The sequence below is a fragment of the Dama dama genome, chromosome 20 (assembly GCF_033118175.1).
Source record: "Dama dama isolate Ldn47 chromosome 20, ASM3311817v1, whole genome shotgun sequence".
Classification (NCBI taxonomy): domain Eukaryota; kingdom Metazoa; phylum Chordata; class Mammalia; order Artiodactyla; family Cervidae; genus Dama; species Dama dama.
Window position 1 is genome coordinate 114,603,069 of NC_083700.1, and position 12,123 is coordinate 114,615,191.

The following is a 12,123-nucleotide window of genomic DNA, read 5'->3' on the forward strand; positions in this document are numbered from 1 at the left end:
GGAGCCGGCCAGCGGCAAAGGTCTGAGGACCAGTTGTTCTTTGCGTCCCTCGGAGCAGAGGCCGCCCGTGAAGTTGCCGGGCTGGACGGTGGCTTCGCCCGGTTCCCGGGGAGAGGCAGCGCGCTTTCGTCGTGCGGACACCCAGTTCTCCTTGGCTGCTCGTGCAGGTACCCCGGCCCGCGCCTCGGGGACCCGGCCGTCGGCACCCTGGCTGCCCCGGTGGGCGCAGAGTTGCGGACCGACGGCGCCTCGGTTGGCCTGGCGAAGGCGGGAGGACCCTGCCTCGCGCGGACGGCGCCGGGGCCAGTGCAGCCCGGGAGCCGAGGAGCGTCCGCATCGGAAAGGCGGAGGACAGGGCCGAGGCGGAGGCGCGGAGACCCGAGCGTGGAGGCCGAAGGCAGACATCGCCGCGGGGAAGCCCGGCTGCCGGCAGGCAGGTGGAGTGGACCTCGGAGCTGGCGGGCTCTGGCCCCAGCTCTAACCCTCGAGAGTCTGGGTGGGGGCCGAGCATTCGGTCCGAAGGGTCCAGGCTGGGAAACAGGTTTGCTGGGGGGAAAGGGAGGCGAGGCGGTGCCGCGGGGGCCTGCGCGGGAGCCCGCGAAGAAGTGCAGCCGCTGAGCCCGGCGAGTTCCCGCTTTCTCTACGGGAGCGCTCGGGGCGTCCCGCGCCCGCCCCTTTCACCAGGCACCTCGGGAGACCCCCAGACCGTCCCTATCCGCGGAGATGCTGTCCTGTCCCTTCCAGAACGCACTGTGACCGTGGCTCTTTCTCGGGATGGAAGGAAGGGCTCGCGATTTTTGGTGGGGAGAGGGCCGAGTTAAAAATCCGCCCTTCTTGGTCTGTTGGGCTTTCTCGCTCATCTTGCAGTGTTTTTCTTCACGTCTCCACTTAACACAGAAGGAATTTAGATTAATCACGGGCATGCAGCCGCCCACTCTCCCAAGCATATCCACTTCTTTCCTATGTGCTCTATAATATCTGCATATGCTTTTGCTGTGGGGCGGAAAGGCTCCTCTAGCACAGGTGGATTTTATTTTATTTTATTTTTTAGTTTTCATTTCTGTGCCACTGAACATTCATTTGTGAAATAGGCCCCTAAGATAATAATCATTTTATAGGCTTTTTCTTTTTTTAAAGAATTTTTAGTAGAGAGTCACTTACGGGGATCTTCTCCGATCTCTGTTGAAAGCAGATGGAAAATGTCTTAATCACATATTTTCCCAGGAAAGAAAGTTTGGATTGGCGAGTACTAAAATGCTACAGTGGGATAATACATTAATTCTGGTTTTTGCTGCCTAAATTATGAGCGTCCATTAGTTAATTCCATTTACCCTTTCCACCATGCATAGTTTATAGCACATCTGAAATAAGAACAAACAGATGAGGAAGGTCATCTTTTTAAAATGTACACATATATAGCCTTGTTTAAGGAAAATGTCAACACAATTATCATTAAGGCTTCCCTCCAGAAAATTATTGAAAGCAAAAGCAAGAGGTATTACCTTAATGCAAGAATTTCTTAGGATCATTTAAGATTCACTTAAAAAGAATTGTATTCCTGAAACTTATCAGACATAGATCACAATTAAGCAGTATATAAACTGAAAGGTATTATTTGTAATGAATAAATGAAAAGCGTTAAAGAGTTTGCTTGGGGGAAAAAAATCTGCAAAATGTAAGAGAGAAACACATTTAGCTGGAGAGCAAATGATCTTTGTGGGACCCACTATTTACTTTTATATACTTGAGTATAACTGTCTAGGTCTGATAAAGCAGTTTCCTTAGTAGAGAGATGCCCGCTGTGTACAGTACGAGAATGGAAATGTGAAAATTGCTGACACACAGATGATTCTGAACTTGCCGTGTTTTTACTATCAGGAGTGTTCAACACACTTTTGCTTTCTTTCCGTTTTTAACCCGTTAGTCTGTATGAGTGTAAATACAGGCATAATTGGTTTGATTTCCTGCAAATGTTGCTTCGTAGGTTATGTTAATGTTAAAACATAGGCATATGTATTAGTAAAGAATTTCTAGACCTTCCCATCAGTGGTAGGAGATTTTAGTGTCTGTTGAGATACATGAAAAAGTCTGTGTTTAGATGAGTAGCAATGCTATTAAATGCCGAAACTGTCCCTTAGTACAAAGAGACACAGGAAATGTTGGAGTTTGGCTGGTGCTAACATTTATCCTGACCTTCTTCTTTGGCCTGGTGTTTAAAAAATGCAAATACACAATAAATCAGGTGTCTTTGGACAGTCCTCTGCGTTCATCTAAGCAGAAAATCTCTAAAGGAGTTTTCTGTTTTCTCATACATGCCTGAGTCCCAGTGCATGGTCAGAGGCACCTGGCTGAGGTGGAACCTGATGGGGCGTTTTTCCTGCTCCCTGCTTCGTGGATACAGAAGATGTCTCTCTGACTTCAGCACTATGTGCAGGCTTCCCACAGGTCCCTACTCGCAACAGACGAGCTTTGTTTCCCTAAGAACTTTCAGTTACTTTGGAGAACAGAGGGTGACCCTCTAACCCTCCAGTATGTGTAAGCCTTTTCCTCTCTTCAGAAAACTGACTTCTTGGAGGTACCTGTCAACGGCTACATTCGGAATCCTAGCTGGTCTCAAAAGAAAATGAATTGCCTATGGAGAATGGAAATGCAGAATCCTAATCGACCTTTTGATTGGTCCTGGGAAGAAGTAGAATGAATGACCCAGCTACTTGAAATATAAGCAACGTTTTGTTATAAAACACCCATTGAAAAGATCCGATGTAGGGGCTGACCTCCCTTTCTGGATATTGTTCCCTTAAATGTCTGTAGTTACTCTTTCCATCTTGCAGGAAGCAGGTCTCCCTGCCCATCTGGCCAGAGTAGGGGCTGGAGGCTTGGGCCTTTGAGAGTGACTGTTTGAGGTCACTTGAAATGTAGTTCTTTATTGAGGTTTTCTGAGGGCTATACTCTTTTCAGACAAGTCTTGAGCCTGAAAGAATTGAGTTTTCATGCTCGTTGCTTCTCTATATTTTGGACAGACGGCAGAGATGCCAGATCCCTTTCGCCTGGCAGAAAGATCATAAAGTAAACTCTTTCTGAGCGGAGTACTATAACTCATAACTGCAGTTTAAATCTGGGCTTTAAAAAAACAAATATTTTAATAAGCCAATTTTAAAGGCTGAACTTTTATGACAATTTTTAAGCTTAGTATTTATATTAATCTATTCTCACTGGTGTCTTTAAAAACCCTGTGAATGTATGCTGGAATGTCTGTTTATGTTTGTGTCTTGTCCTGGGAAAGGATAAATGTGCTGCAAAAAGCAAACCAAAAACAAAACCTTCTGCGAGAAAGAGTTCATGGATGAGGCAATAAAATTCAAAGAAGAGATGACTAAGTTCGTGTAGCCAAGATACAGAGAGAGCCTTAAAGTAGACATAGAATCTAAGGGATACGGACATGGATGCTTTCAAAAGTAAAGCCAAGAAGAAACACTAAGAGCAGAAACTGCTTAAAAACGTATTTTACATGGTCACCTGAGTCTGCATGTGTGATAAAACTGTACAGAATGAAATATGCACACATGTGTGTACGCACACACACACACAGGTACGTGTAAAACTGGCGAAATCTGTATAAGATCTGGAGAGTGTATCAGTGTGAGTCTCCTGATTGTGATATTGTATATAGTTTTTTGAGATGTTACCACTGGGGGAAACGAAATGAAGAATGTAAAAGAATCTCTGTGTACTATTTCCTGAAACCTCCTGTGAATCAAACATTGTCTCAAAATAAAAAGTTTGAAAGAAAAGATATTCCAGGGGACTTCCCTGGCAGTCCAGTGGTTAACACTTTGCCTTCCAATGCAGGGGGATGTAGATTCCACCCCTGGTCTGGGAGTTAAGATCCCATGTGCTTCATGGTCAAAACACCAATGTAACAACAGAAGCAATATTGTAACAAGTTCAATTAAGACTGTAAAAAATGCCCCACAAAAAAGCACTTTAAAACAAAAGAAAAGATATTCCACAAGAATTTTAAAAGTTTCATTCAAGTGAGCAAATTGTATAAAGAAGGGTTATGCTCATCTCAGAGTAATAAGTCAAAAATATGCTTTGAGCAAAAATAACACTTTTTTCTGATGTCATTTGCATTACTGCAGTTTTCGGAATATAAGGGGACTGCTCATATTTTCAACATGTAACTATTTAGAAGTGGTTCCTTATCATTTAGAAACAAATAGTAAAATCCTAGAAATCTGGAAGAGAAATATCAATCAATATATTTATTCCTATGCTAATCAAGAATATATTTTTCAGAGGAATTTTAGGAAATATTCATAGAAACTGACACAACATTTCCTTGAAAGATACTAAGTCTGAAACTGACAACATTTGCTTGTAAGATACTGTTTACATTGACTTGCATTTCTCTCTCACACACACAACTGTTCTAAAGCCAATGATTTATCAAAATTATTCATCCAAGAAGTGGAGAGATTGAAATCTTAGTATTTGGAGTCATACACAGTTGAAGGGTGGGAAGAGAGAGAGAAACACAGAGACCCAGAGAGAGAGACAGACAGACAGAGAAAAACAGACAGGTATCAAATTCTAAACTCAGTCATGTTTATTTTACATTAGGATTTGTTTGTTGTTAATAGGGACGTATTTTGTGTTTAGGTTCAGTAGTAAGTCTTTGAATGCAATTTAGTTATATTAAATGAGCCTTAATTTAATGTTTGTTTTGGAGTGAGACACAGTGACATTAACACTATGATTTTCATGCTGATGTCAACTAAGGCACGGTGGGATTTTTCTTCCGTGATTGCTAGCAGTTGTCACGCTAAGGGCAGACTCAAATCAGAAATTGGAAAAGTCAACATGTAACCTTATTCCGACATAAGAGAAATGTTTCATGGTTAGTTGAAAAGAGAGTCATTTTGAATCAAAACAATGTCTTACGTGCTTTGAATATCTGGATTATTTTATCCACAACTCTCTCGTTCAGAACAATATGACCCTGTGATTATGTGTAAGAAGGGACCTGACCGGGAGAGTTGAGGCATGGTGTCTGTGGAGGCTGTTAGTTATTGCTCAATTTCTTCCCATCACTTTGTTTTCCTGTTATTTGATCAGGGAAAGACTAAGATGACCCAGCTTCTCATGACAGCTCCTGTGGAATGGTCATTTCACTTTTCCCATCCTAAGAGCGGTGCCTCTAATAAAACTGAGCACGTCTCTCCTTTCTTTAGACCAGAATTTCCCGTCGATTGAATGAAGGGCGGGGTTGAACCCAGCGAGCTTTAAGTTATCAAATTCAGTTATTCAGAAAAATACTCCTTTCCTTTTAGCTTATATTCAGCCTTGAAAATAGCCACCTGCATCTTTGAGGTGGGGGGAATGGTCAACTGAGTTGTCTGACAGTAAATCCCTTTTTCTTGCTGTTTATGATGGAGAGTTTGCATTTGGTTTTCTGGACATGCAGATCTGGCGTGTGACTGGCAGGAAAGATTTGGGCAAAGACCTTAATACGTATTAACCCTTTGATGGTGACCAAACATCCGACCCCAACCCCGGGGGCTGAGCTTTGTGGCGGGGTCACAGCCAGAGCCTCTCTGCAGAGTCAGGCAGAACAACTCAGAAGGAAACCCGAGGGTGGGCGTTCAGCCTTGTGCTTGGAGAAGGGAGGCGTGGGGAGCCTTTTTCCGACTCCCCGTGGAGAACAGATGCCCCAGCTTTTGTTGTTCCTGCAGTCTTCTGTCGCTGTACAAATAAAATGTCACACTGGCCTTTCTGTTACATTCTCTCTGAGAGTCTCCCTCTCCTTAGAGAGTCAGGAGATGTTTGCCTGCTCCAGAGACAAGTGAGGGCTTCTTGAGGGACAGCTTGTAAAATAAACAAACTCCCTGAAAGAAAACACAGGCCCGTAGTTTACTGCGGTGGGTTTCTTTGTGTGTTCCACTTTGATTTAACATCCTGGAAGTCAGAACGCGAGCAGGCAGCATGCTCTTTCAATCAGGAGACCCAGAAATGGACGTTGAGCTGCTATTTCCTTTCATTAATCTCGGTCCCTTAAGTAGATTCATTTGCAGGGAGTGCAGTGGGATCAGAAGTCAAAAGCCGTTTGCTTTGTTTGACTTTCTAGCCCTGTGGGTGCTGAAGTGCCTGCTCCCTGCTCGTCTGCTTTTAGAACTCAGACGCTCAAGTCCATGGAGGAAGAACAGGGCAAGCTCGCCTGCAGTGTTAGCAGGATCGATCCTTACTGGGTCACTTCCGGAAGGCCGGGCATATTGAAAGCCCTGTTCTTAATGAGACCACCTTGACCAATACACAGGTGCTTATTGTTTCTTTGGGAAATGCCTGCCTTCCTGCAAATTGGAGAGGAAAGGAGGGAGGAAGAACCGTTATTTTCTGTCTCAAGTTGAGCATCACCACATCTCTGTTCACAGGCATCCGTGCGTGCTAAGTCGCTTCAGTCATGTCTCTTGGCAGCTCAGTGGACTGTAGCCCGCCAGGCTCCTCTGTCCATGGGATTCTCCAGGCAGGGATACTGCAGTGGGTTGCCATGCCCTCCTCCAGGGGATCTTCCCGACCCAGGGATGGAACCATTCTGTTCACATAATTGGGTTCAATTGACAAATAATGTCTTCCCTGAAGATTAATTTTCCTGAATATAAATCATTCCAAACTGTGGACTATGCGCGGGGGCCTAAACTATTCAAAATCTTCAGAATGCACACAGCCAAGTGGTTGTCCTCCTTCATGGTATCTTTGTGCGCTGGTGGAACCTGAGAAAGACGTGGTCCTTGGTGCATTTTCTTTTGTCTCGTGAGCGTTTCTTCTTCAGCTCCTCCCCATCCCCGACCCTCACAGCCCCGCACCCTTTCTTGTGCTTATTCTTTAGCTGAAATCCATCACGGTTATTGACTGGAGTCCACATAAGGTTTTATATCATAGTAGGTGATACAGGAGGAACGCAGAGCCCATCATCACATCCCACGACATCACGCACAGGCACGGGGAATGAGTGCACGTCTCAGGCTCTCCGAGTTGAGCGGTCCCGGGTGTTCTGGAAGTTCAGTGGGCTCAGCGACAGATGTGCAGTCAGATCCCCCGTGCCCCCTGCTACACACACCCATGTGCTTTGCGATTCCTTCTCCTTAGTGACTGTTGCTAATATTTTCTAGGAAAATTGCTTCACTGATACTGGAAGTCCCCCTAATGGATATCTGTACCCCAGGAAGCGTGGTGTGTCCTGTTTTGTTGATTTCTCTTGTGTAAAATGACCTGCTTCAGCCGGCCAGAGCTGCGTGGACCACATGAGGACTCCACCAGCGGGTGCGTCCGGGGCTGGAATTTCATGGAGCCCGTTTCAGAGCTGCATGAGATCTTCATGTACATCCCTTTCATGTCAAGAGTCCACGGTCAGGTATCTAAGGGCAGAATTAAGTCAAGGCTGTTTTGCTGGATGTTAAATTATTGCCAGTTCCAGAAGTCTCTGAGACAGTTTTTTGAGGCTAGAGATTTTCTTTTAATTAAATAGTAAGCAAAAAGCAGGGACTATGATATATTTATCCGCTCATTTCAAAGATTGCTATTATCTACATCCACTTTTGTTTTATTACATTGAAGAATTGTATTTGAGTAATGCAGTGTTTGTATGCATCTCCAGTGATGCTGTAAACACAAATCAGTCACTTAAATCACTTAAAGCTTCATAATATAACAAGGGTAACTTTTTCAGGAGTGGCAACGTAAAAGAGAAAGTAAAGGTATGAACAGGAAAAGTGGTGTGTGGAGAATTCCACACAGAAATAGGGTGATCAAGGGGATTGAGGCCCCTTAATAAGGAAACAGAAGCTGGACCTCCCCCTGCTGGTCCCTGCAGACCCATCGTCACCCCCAAGGCTCCCTCAGGAACCCAGAGGACAGTGGTTTATCAGAGCCACACCCTCCTGGTCTTCCCAGAAGGTGACACTTGGGCTCCCTCAACCCTGCTGGGATGCCACCCCGGGCCAGAGGTTGCAGGGCCTCTAAACGAGGACCTGAGGAGCCTTCACCTGCCACGTGCCCCCAGGGCTCAGAATCACCCCGAGAGGGCATCAGAGGTGGCCCCCGACTGCAGGGCCCCCCCCCCCCCCCCGCCTCTGGGCGCCCGAGAAAGCGGAGGTCCCTGAGACCTTGGAGGCCAGGGTGGTCCCCCCACCGAGGGGTGGGGGTCCCGGGTGGGGGTCCCGGGTGGGGGTCTCCGCAGTGCGGGTCTCCGCAGTGCTCAGCTGGACGGGACGGGTCTTGGACCTGCTCCTGATCCACCCTCAGGTCATGCGGACGGATGCCTGAGCGTGAGCCCAGTGTGGCTCAGTCTTTGCCAAGGTTAACAGGAGGCAGCGGGAACTCAGCGTTTATTTCCCTCTCCGGGGGATCCAGCCCCTCCGTCAAATTTCACTTTCAAGCTCCCCCTCATCTAAAGACACTTGCCCACCTCCGAGGGTCGCAGGGGAAACAGACAAGCCTGGCTTTGCCGAGAGAAGCCGAGCGACCACACTGGGACACGTCCTCTGCTGCAGCGGCCAAGCTCCTGACGGTGATAAAGTGTTATTTGCACGGACGACGGAGCTCACCCTCCTGGCCTGTCCTCAGCAGTGTGTCGACGTGCAGATTCTATGAGGCATGCTCTTGGGCAATCAGCTTGTGTTGTGTATTTTTTGAAAGTTACAGAGAGTGTCATTCAGCGTTAACTACATGATTTCACTTTTTCTAACCAGAAAGAGGCAACAGGGACGTGAGGACACAGAAAGCAGAGCCGGTGTGTCTCCATCACACGCTGAGCTCCCTTCTGCTTGGCACTTCATAGGGTGAAGCAGTCATTCATGAATTCTCAGGGTTTTAAATGTCTGCGACTGTATGTGGTCACCGTGTCTCTCCACAATGCATTTTGCTCTTCAGTGAAAATACCGTTTCCGGAATAAACCATCTGTAATTCTTTCCTTTAGAAAGAACTTCTCTGACATGGTCTTTTTCTATCTGGGGAGACTATAATTAGAGAGCAAAGGCTTTGCTCTTGTGGGAGCAGGTTAGGCCTCCAAGTGAATCTGTTGGGGGAAGCCCGTTGTCTTGTGTCTAGGGGAGGGAGGGTCTGAGTAGGACTTCCCTGGATTTGAACATGCAGTGGGCACTTTCCTGCTCTCAGCCCTGCAGTTCTGGGCTGAGGCATGTCATAGCCTCGCTGGGACTCAGTCTGCTTCTCTGTAAAAAGGTGGAGTAAGTTGCAGACAGCTCTGTGGTTATCAGAATTCCAAGAGCCAGTAGGTCCCAGTCATTTCCTCCTGGGTGTATACACCAAAGAACTGAAAGCAGGTGTTCAGACCGAAGTGTTCACTGATGTTCATAGCAGTGCTGTGTACAGCGGCCGGAGGTGAAGGCGATACGGACGTCCACCAGCTGAGGGGGTCAGTATGGTGCGCTCTGCCTGTCGAGTTGGGTATTACTCGGCCGAGGGAACGGTGCTCTGACTCAGGCTATTCATGCAACATGGGCGGACCTTGAAAACATTTTAATGCTGAGTTAAAGAACTCAGACGCAAAAGACCAGAAAGCGTGTGACTCCCATTTGTATGAAATATCCGGAATAAGCAAAAGCCGATTCGTGGTTGCCGGGGACCAGGGCTGGGCGGGGGCGGACTGGGATGGGACCGCTTCATGGGTGTGGGATGGCTGTTCGGGGTGATGGAAAAGGTCTGGAACTCGATAGTGATGATGTTTGCACAACCGAGTGAAATTCTATTGGATTGTATACTTTAAAATGGTTGAAATGATAAATTGTATATTATGTGTATTTTAGCACCAAAAAACCCCCCTGTGAGTCAGACCCTGGGCCTCTCTGGTGACCAATAGGCCTTGAGGGTGGAGGTGGGCGAGACCGTCTGCTTTCGTCCACTTTCCCGAGACTTTATCCACTGGTCCACGTGGTTCAGGCCTTATCAGAGGCTTCTCATCTCGCCAGCTTGTGCAGCCTAAAAGCGTTTCCCTTTCGAAATCTCTGTTACGTCTTCATCGAGAAAGTTCCTCAAACAATTCTGACAACACACTTGGCAGCCTGTCGATTGTACCTCCAGAAGCTTCTGCTTGGGGGCCGGGCGCTGGGGGTGGGCAGGGGGCAGGGGAGAGAGTGGCCGCAGGGTTCTGCCCTGCTGGCCGGTGACCCAGTGGACCAGAGCGGAAGCATCGTCCACACCCGTGCGAGTGGCTGGCCCGGGAGCCCTGGAGCCCATCATGCCCAGCCGTGGGCTCCCCAAAGCCCGGGGCTCACCCACTCATCAGACCATTTCAGTCCAGTTCACAGGCTCAGAGACCCTCAAAGGGGACGGATTCTGTGGCCTCCCTGACGTGGCAATTCCTGAGAAGGGGGCTTCAGGCCCTGAGCTGCTCTTATGGAGGAATCCCTCTCTTTCTCCAAAGTCTCCTTTCTCGGGGCCGGGACCCTGGCCCAGTGCAGAGTGGACATGTGACCAGCCTCATGGGGGCTGCCTGCAGAGAGAGGGACAAGGGGAGGAGGGGGCAGGACGTTGTTCAGGGCCGGCTGGGGGGCCGTCTCTCCCTCCCTCACTGACGTGTCTGCTGTCCTCCCTGGAGTGTTGGCCTGGTGTCCATGGGGTGCGGTGCCCAGGGGGACGTGGCGAGACCCCGGTTCAAGTGCTCCAAGCAGAGGTGCCTGGACAGCAGAGCAGTGTCCCCGGGCACAGTGTTGCCAGGCTGCCAACGGGCGTGGTGTCCTTGTGAACGTGTTCACCCCTCACCTGCTTCCTGGTCACTGCCCCGGGAACCCGCCGAGAGGGCTGGAGGGCGCGTGCTCACCTGAGGCTTCCTCTGCCGGGGTTCGGGTCCATTCCTAAGGACACCACCGCCTTCATGGTGCCGCCCAGGCCGCATGTTGGCTCACTGGCTGAGACCCCACAGGTGGTGCTGGGCTCACGGGCTGTGTTTGGAGAATCCAGACAAGAGGGCCCTGGAGAGCTGGAAGCTGATGGAGAAGACTCTTCCAAGAGGGGTGCAAGCAGAGATGCTGCTGCTAAAGCCCCCGGGGGGAAGGAGGGAGGCAGACAGATTCCCCTGAGCTGCTCTGCGAGGACTCACATGGGGACACAAGGCAGGACCCCGGCTGCCCGCTGGCTCCCCGAGCTAAGTGGTTTGGTTCCTGACAAGAACCTGGGTGCCCCCCCACAAGCCAGACACATCTGGGGACCCCGATGCCTCCATGCAGCGCGTTTCCTCCCACAGGTGCGAGCACAGAGCCCGGATGCAGAGGGCGTGTGCTGACTCACGGGGGCACCGTGCATGTGTGCAGTCCAGCGCCGCTGTGCCTGGGACGCTGCTCTGCTGGCCCCCACCTCTGCTCTGAGCGACGGAGCGGCAGGCTCGCCGCGTTCCCCCGTGGGCCACTCACTGTGGGCACCGGGCCAACAGTCCAGGGAGGGCCCTGCCCAGGGTCGGGGCCGGGGGGTCTCCATCCTTCCTCCAGCTGGGTTTCAGAAATATCAGTCCAGTCCAGTCCAGTTCAGTTCAGTCGCTCAGTCGTGTCCGACTCTTTGCGACCCCATGGACCACAGCGTGCCAGGCCTCCCTGTCCATCACCAACTCCCGGAGTCCACCCAAACCCATGTCCATCTCGTTGGTGATCCCACAGACTCAGAAATATCAGGTTGGCCAGCACGTTCTTTTGGGTGTTTCCACAAGACGTTACAGAAAAGCCCGAGTGAAATGTCTGGCTGGCCCCGTACCCTCTGGGGGACGGGGGCTAGGCTGGCACCCTTGGGAGCACACAGGTGGGGAGCGCCCTCCACCCACCTCGTTCTCTCCCCGTGCCCGGAGCTGGCCAGGTGCCACCCAGCCTCTCCGTGAAGACGTCTGCCACAGAGCTAGCAGGAAATCGGGCCTCCTGGTTAATCCGGGCGGACACAGTGAGTGTGGTTTGTCCCACCAAGGTCCGTGGTTCTGTTTGGCGGGAATCGCTGCCATGCATGCCCCCGCACCCCGGGGTGCACCCACCCCAGAGTCTGACAGGGGACACGGAGGAAACTGAAGGGGCGCTGCTGACGGAGCCTTCACAGCCTGACTCCTGATGGAGCCTTCACAGCCTGGCTCC

At 49.6% G+C, this 12,123-nt stretch overlaps 1 protein-coding gene across 1 annotated transcript in view; it reads left to right on the top strand.

The window, feature by feature from the left end:
* TWIST2 (twist family bHLH transcription factor 2) overlaps positions 1-12,123 on the top strand; it is a 51,982-nt gene that overhangs the window by 916 nt on the left and 38,943 nt on the right. The window lies entirely within an intron of this gene.